The sequence below is a fragment of the Bison bison genome, unplaced genomic scaffold (assembly GCF_000754665.1).
Source record: "Bison bison bison isolate TAMUID 2011002044 unplaced genomic scaffold, Bison_UMD1.0 scf7180017864356, whole genome shotgun sequence".
Classification (NCBI taxonomy): Eukaryota; Metazoa; Chordata; class Mammalia; order Artiodactyla; family Bovidae; genus Bison; species Bison bison.
The window spans coordinates 2,977,506-2,985,328 of record NW_011494928.1 but is presented as its reverse complement, the minus strand read 5'-3'; positions in this window follow the sequence as shown (position 1 = coordinate 2,985,328).

Sequence of the window (7,823 nt, the reverse complement as noted above, 5' to 3'; positions counted from 1 at the left end):
ATTATCTGATTCTCCTAAGGACCAGTGGAGGGAAAGGACAGAATGGTCATCAGTCCTATTCCACACGTGAAGAAACTGTGATTCAGTGTGTCAGTGGTTTATGCAAATTCACACAGGGATAAACGAGAGACAGAACCTGAACTTAGATTCTAAAATCAAGGGAGGGAGGGTGCTACAAATACAGGACATCCACAAAGCAGCGTCCCCTGTAGCACATGCTTCACGGGCTTCACTGGTGGTTCAGCGTAAGGAACCTGCCTGCAACTCCACAGATGCGGTTTGATCTCTGGGTTGCGAAGATCCCCTGGAGAAGGAAATGGCAACCCACTCCAGCATTCTTGCCTGGGAAATCCCATGGACAGAGGAACCTGGCGGGCTGGAGGTCCATGAAGCTGCAAGAGTCAGACATGATTTAGGGACTAAATAACAACAACACACACTTCACAGTGAAAAAAGTGACCATTGAAAATACGTACTTTCGCATTGCTACATGAATGCATGAGTGAATCAGCAGTTCTATGCTGGATTCCTGCGCTGACATCTCAGACTTGCTGTCTTCAAAAAGAAACCCTTTGGGACATTTAACTTTGTGCCCTTTGTATCCTTCTTCCAACCACCACACCAGCACCACCTATTTCACATTAGCCTATTTCCTTCTCTCTCCCTGATGAACCACAGATGAAAAATCCCCTCCTGTGCCCCAGTTATTCCTCTGGGACACTTCTCTGAGCCGGATGTGGGCCTGGAGAAGGAGCACCCTTGACAATTTCAGTCTCCATCCTGTGCTCTTTATTTTATTTTTAAAAGGTTTTATTTTTATTTATTTATTTTTAATTTTAATTGGAGGCTAATTACTTTACAATATTGTAATGGTTTTGCCATACTTGACATGAATTAGCCATGGATGTACATGTGTTCCCCATCCTGACCCTCCCTCCCACCTCCCTCCCCATCCCATCCCTCAGGGTCATCCCAGTGCACTGGCCCTGAGTACCCTGTCTCATGCATCGAGCCTGGACTGGCGATCTCTTATACATATGATAATACACATGTTTTAATGCTATTCTCTCAGATCATCCCACCCTTGCCTTCTCCCACAGAGTCCAAAAGACTGTTCTTTACATCTGTGTCTCTTTCGCTGTCTCACATATAGGGTCGTCGTTACCATCTTTCTAAATTCCATATAGTATAGTTAGTATAGTGTTAGTATACTGTATTGGTGTTTTTCTTTCTGGCTTACTTCGCTCTGTATAATAGACTCCAGTTTTATCCACCTCATTAGAACTGATTCAAATGTATTCTTATTAATGGCTGAGTAATACTCCATTGTGTATATGTACCACAGCTCTCTTATCCATTCATCTGCTGATGGACATCTAGGTTGCTTCCATGTCCTGGCTATTGTAAACAGTGCTGCAATGAACATTGGGGTCCACGTGTCTCTTTCAATTCTGGTTTCCTTGGTGTGTATGCTCAGCAGTGGGATTGCTGGGTCGTATGGCAGTTCCACTTCCAGATTTTTAAGGAATCTCCACACTGTTCTCCATCCTGTGCTCTTTAAATTCTTACAGAGATGGGGATACCAGACCACCTGACCTGCCTCCTGATAAACCTGCATGCAGGTCAAGAGCAACAGTTAGAACCAAACATGGTGCAACAGACTGGTTCAAAATTGGGAAAGGAGTATGTCAAGGCTGTATATTGTCACCCTGTTTATTTAACTTCTATGCAGAGTACATCATGAGAAACGCTGGGATGGAGGAAGCACAAGCTGGAGTCAAGATTGCCAGGAGAAACATCAATAACCTCAGATATGCAGATGACACCACCCTTATGGCAGAAAGTGAGGAAGAACTAAAGACCCTCTTGATGAAAGTGAAAGAGGAGAGTGAAAAAGTTGGCTTAAAACTCAACATTCAGAAAACTAAGATCAAGGAATCCAGTCCCATGACTTCATGGCAAATAGATGGGGAAACAGTGGAAACAGTGAGAGACTTTATTTTCTTGGGCTCCAAAATCACTGCAGACAGTGACTGCAGCCATGAAGTTAAAAGATGCTTGCTACTTGGAAGAAAAGTTATGATAAACCTAGACAACATATTAAAAAGCAGAGATGTTACTTCATTGATAAAGATCTGTCTAGTCAAAGCTATGGTTTTTCCAGTAGTCATGTATGGATGTAAGAGTTGGAGTATAAAGAAAGCTGAGCACTGAAGAATTGATGCTTTTGAACTGTGGTGTTCAAAAGAGAAGACCCTTGAGAGTCCCTTGGACTGCAAAGAGATCAAACCAGTCCATCCTAAAAGAAATCAATCCTGAATATTCATTGGAAGGGCTGATGCTGAAGCTGAAGCTCCAATACTTTGGCCACCTGTTGTGAAGAGCTGACTCATTTGAAAAGACCCTGATGCTGGGCAAGATTGAAGACAGGAGGAGAAGGGGGCACCAGAGGATGAGATGGTTGGATGGCATCACCAACTAAATGTACAAGAGTTTGAGCAAGCTCTGAGCATTGGTGGTGGACAGGGAAGCATGGTGTGCTGCAGTCCATGGGGTCACATAGAGTTGGACACGACTGAGTGTCTGAACAACAGCAACAGTCCTGTGCCCTGTCCTGCCTCGAAGTTTAGAGTTCACATGTGTTTGGATTTATACTGCTATCTGGCTTATGATCCAAAGTGAGGAGAGATTGGGAGCCTTCAAATTAACTCCAGTCTTGGCAGAGAGATGTCACCCCTAGAGCACTGGGAAAGAAAAGCAATTACATAAATAAATATTACTGGGGTCTTCCTTTGTTGGGCAAATGTTCAGTAGAGGCACCTGTGATCAAGTTAATCAGCAAGGTGTACTGAAGGCTTGTGCTTCCACTGCTTGTGCACAGATCTCTGTATTGTGAGAGCCTAACTGTGTGTGGGTGAGTGTGTCATTCTTGCTACCTGAGACTGGGAATGTGTCAAATCAGCTGGCCTGGGAATTCCTAGATGTGCAGGTCCTTCTTGAACCATGTCTGACATGTAAATGTTTATGGACTCAAATCAGACAGAAAAGGACTTGCCTGAGTCTCAGTTTCCACATCTAAGATGAGGAACAGCACCAGAATGAAGCCAGGGGACTTCCAGGAGGTAACATATCCTGGCTATCCTAAGTATGTTGTTTTTAGAAAGGAACTCATTTTGGGGGCTTCCTTGGTGCTCCAGTACGTCTGCCAACATAGAGGACACAGGTTTGATTACTGGTTTGGAAAGATCCCACATGCCACAGGGCAACCGGTCCCATGTGACACAACTTCCGAGCCTGTGTGCTGCAATTACTGAAGCCCGTGCAGCTGGAACGTGTGCTCTGAACGAGGGGAGCCGCCACGAGGAGAAGCCCGCTTACTGCAACTGGAGAAGATCCACAGCGGCGAAGATCCAGTGCGGTGAAAACTGAATGAATAAAAAGAAATAAGCCCTATAAAAACAGAAAGGAACATGTCTGGATTAAAATTCCACCCCTGCTCCTGCCTACACGTTGGTTGTGTGGTTTGGACAATTCATTTTACCTCTCTCAGCCATCTGTGAAATGGGAGTTAGGCAAAAGCAGCTTTGAGGTGGAGATGCAGTAACACAACGTGCTCCAGAAATATTTGTTGAATGAATGATGCTCAGAGTTGAGGGAAGGCTTTCCATGTTAATAAGACATGACCAGAGCTTCCTCCACTGTCCGTTTCCCCTTAAGTTATCAAGCTCTGGAAGATAAAAGGACCTTCTCCCCTTGTCTCCATTCCCCATTTAAGCAAGAATTATTTGAGTGGAAAATCACTAACTTAGAGTCTCTCCAACATTCGGTGCTTTGTCTCCTCCAGGCCAGGACTCCAGCTCCTGGGGTGTGGGGTGGGTGAGTCTGGTCTTGCCTCCCCGTTGTGCTGTTGAGGCGGGGACAGCAGACACCCCAGTCTGCCACATGCTTCAAGACCACTGCAGAAAAGGTGCTCTATAAGCATCTGCACAAGAAATAACTCCGTCCTACTTAGGATTTGACTTCCTATGTTTGCAGGTCTGCAAACCAGATATCTCCTTATTCAGGTGATCAGACGCTGGGAAACTCAGCTTTCCCTGCTTCTCATGTACACACTTGAAATGGGACTAAACTAAGTCAAAACAATTCTTTTTTCAATTTTTAAAATTTTTAATCAAAGTATAGTTTGACTTTCAATGTTGTGTGAATTTCTGCTGTATGGCAGAGTGATTCAGTTATACACATGTGTACATTCTCTTTTATCTTCCTTTTCACTGTGGTTTATCACAGGCTATTGTATATAGCTCCTTGTGCTATAGAGAAGGACCATGTAGCTTATCCATTCTATATATGCTAGTCTGCATCTGCTAACCCCAAACTCCCCCTTCATCCCCGTCCCACTTCTCCTCCAGCTCGGCAACCTCAAGTGTGTTCTCTCCATCTGTGTGTCTGCTTTTGTTTTGTAGATAAGTGCATCTGTGTCATATCTCAGACTCCACATTTAAGTGATGTCATACACATCTTTCTCTGTGTGACTAAATTTAAGGTGTTGAAACTTTACCTTCAAAGTTCCCCATCACTAGCTCCAGTTCGTTTCATTTTGTGGCTTTTTTCTAAAGTATACTGATAATAACAGAGAACAGATAAACAAAAGTTCCTACTGTATAGCACAGGGGATTATATTCAATATCCTGTGATAAACTATAATGGAAAAGAGCATGAAAAAAAATGTTTTTACAGGCATTTCTGAATCACTTTGCTGTACAGTAGAAATTAACACAACATTGTAAATAAACTTTGCTGTTGTTCAGTCACTAAGTCCTGTCTGACTCTTTGTAATCCCATGGACTGTAACATGCCAGGCTCCTCTGTTCTCCACTATTTCCCAGAATTTGCTCAAATTCATGTCCATTGAGTTGGTGATGCTATCTAAACATCTCATCCTCGGCCAACTCCTTCTCCTTTTGCCTTCAATCTTTCCCAGAATCAGGATCTTTCCATTGAGTTGGCTCTTTGCATCAGGTGTTCAAAGTACTAAATTTCACTAAAACAAATGAAAAAAATATATATATATATACTGATACTGTTGTGCAGACTCAGTTTATGTTTGAGATGGAGTCTGTCTCTAGAAACTTGAATAAAATGGGGTGATCTCATAGCTACACCTCTGCTCACTAACTATAAAGACCAAGGGGTTTTGGTTAATAGGTAAATTAATTAACAGACATATTTAGTTCATATGCCAACACTGGCCACATAGTCTAGCTTTTTTTAGGAATCAGCCCTCCCCGGAGTAACTTTTCACTACAAAGTCACCCCTTCTTGTATTTACGCAGTTGCCCAACAAGCACATCTTGACCATATAACTTCGTTTGTCTCGTTGCATTGAGCTTGTCGTTCTAAATGATTTTATTTCATCCTAACTCATCTGAAGCCTGCATTACAGTCACTATAGATTCATTCTAATTCTTAACCATCTCATTCCATAAACCCTGATGACTTTATGTTTATACATTGTAAATACTATTTCTAATAAAATGATAATGAATGGCCAGGGCCCTTCAAATTTGTAAATAATGGGAATATTTTTCTAGCAACCGCCAATTACACTGGCTGGGAAAGTCAGTCTATCAGGAGCACTTACCCTTCAGCTGATTTCAATGTCAGAAAACCTCTTCATTCTGATTATTCCTTCAGTTCGGAGTCAGCCAAGACTACAGAGATACTATGTAAAGGGCTTAAATGGAAGAAGTATAACAATAATAATTCTTAATGAGGAGACAGTCTGGCTCAGCAGAAGCCTGGAAACCTGGAGATGGAGGAGTATCCTCCTATTTCTTCACTAATGTGTTCTGTGACCTTGGGCAAATTGTTGGGTCTGTGCAGCACTTGGCTCTCAGCGAGTGGAGTCTGGCAATGCAAGGCAGGGAGAGGAAGACAGGACCAGAGGAGACACTGGTTATGGATCACTTGCCACATGCCAGGCACTGCGCAGGACGACTGAGTTCACTGCTCGAGAAAGCGGGAGGTAAGAATTACCCCCATGTTACAGATGAGGAGACAGAGGCTCAGAGACAGTCAATTCCCACAGCTAGGAAGTAGAGGAGGCAGAATGTAGACTCAGGTCTACCTGATTCTGAGCTGAAATTCCGTTACACGCCTGATTTGCCTTTGTGCTATTTCAAAGAGGCTCAAACAAGACAGATTATCTCATCATAACTAGTAAGGCTCATAGCAAGACTGATAGTAAGACGGGAATTTCAGATCCAGATCAGGGAGTGAGCTCAATTGCTCTGGATGGAAGGGCTGGAGACTCAGGAAGGGGTCTAGACTCTGACCCTTGCAGTGGTCCCCAACCTTTTTGGCACCAGGGACTGGCCTGGTGGAAGGCAGTTTTTCTACGGATGGAACTGGGGGTGTCGTGGGGGATGGTTCGGGCGGCATTGCGAGGGGCAGGGAGCGACAGGCCCTGAGGAGCTTGACTTTGGGATGAGAGAGAAGATGCTGACAAAGGCATGTGTTCCCCATCTGGGTGGCAAGTGCTTCTGCTGGCACTTCTGGTCCCCTCCGCCCACTTCTGAATCCCCTTGTATTTATGTGGAACACGCGTCAGCTGCACCCCCTGGCTGAGACGTATCCCCTTCTTCCGGGACTCCTGCAGTGGCCTCCTAAGGGGTTTTCTGACTCCAGCCTCAGCCTCTTGGAGCCTCTCCTCACTGAAGGAACAGTAATTTTCCCCCTGAGGACAATAAAGAGTAATCAAGAGATTCAAGCCAGGGGATTACATAATTAGACTTACAGTTTAGGAAAATTAAACTCTGAGCAATTAATGCATGATGATCTTCCCCTTTTATCTCTTTAGCCATTGTTTCCTTCCACTCATTCCCTCCAGGCAAACTGAATCCAGAACTGTCCTTAACGGATTATTCTGCCTGACAAGCCCCTCTGCCTGATGCCCACGCCTGTGATCTTGCTGAAACATTTCTATGAAGCAGTCCTCCTCTCCCCACATACTTGGGAAGCCCCCCAAAGACCTTCACTCACAGCCCTCACAACTCACTTGTTACTTTGAAATGGCTTCTTTGTCTCCCTTCCAGAGTCTCCTGGTCTCCCTCAGAGACCAGGGCTGCACCACTCCCACAACAGTCACAGCTCCCAGGGCTCCACTAGATGTTAGCGGAATAAGTGGCTCTGCCTCTTGTCTTCTGAAAGGTGACCGGATGAGGGAAATACACTAACTGTGGGGACCAAGACACCGCAGAACCTTGGGACAATCCTTTGACCATCTTGGGCTTCCCTCGTGGCTCAGATGGTAAAGAATCTGCCTGCAATGCAGAAGACATGGGTTTAATCCATGGGTCAGGAAGATCTCCTGGAGGAGGGAATGGCCACCACTCCAGTATTCTTGCCCAGAGAATTCTATGGACAGAGGATCCTGGTGGGTTGCAGTTCATGGAGTCACAGAGTTGGACATGACTGAGTGACTAACCCTTTCAGTTTCACTTTAACCATCTTAGACCTTGATTCTTCTATAAAATCAGGAGAGAAAAGAGACAGATGTTTTCTGATCTTCTCTGACATTCCAGCTTTTTGATTCCTTAGGCACAAAGGTGAAAATGGTGATTTAAGAACAAGAAGTGGGGAATTTTCCTGGTGGTCCAGTGGCTAAGACTCCACACTCCCAATGCAAGTTCTGGGTTCGATCCCTGGTAGGGGGACTAGATCCCACATGACACACCTAAAGATCCTGCATGCCACAGCTAAGACCTGGCACAGCCAAATAAATAAAGAGAATAAATATTAAAAAAAAAAAAAAAAAAAAAAAA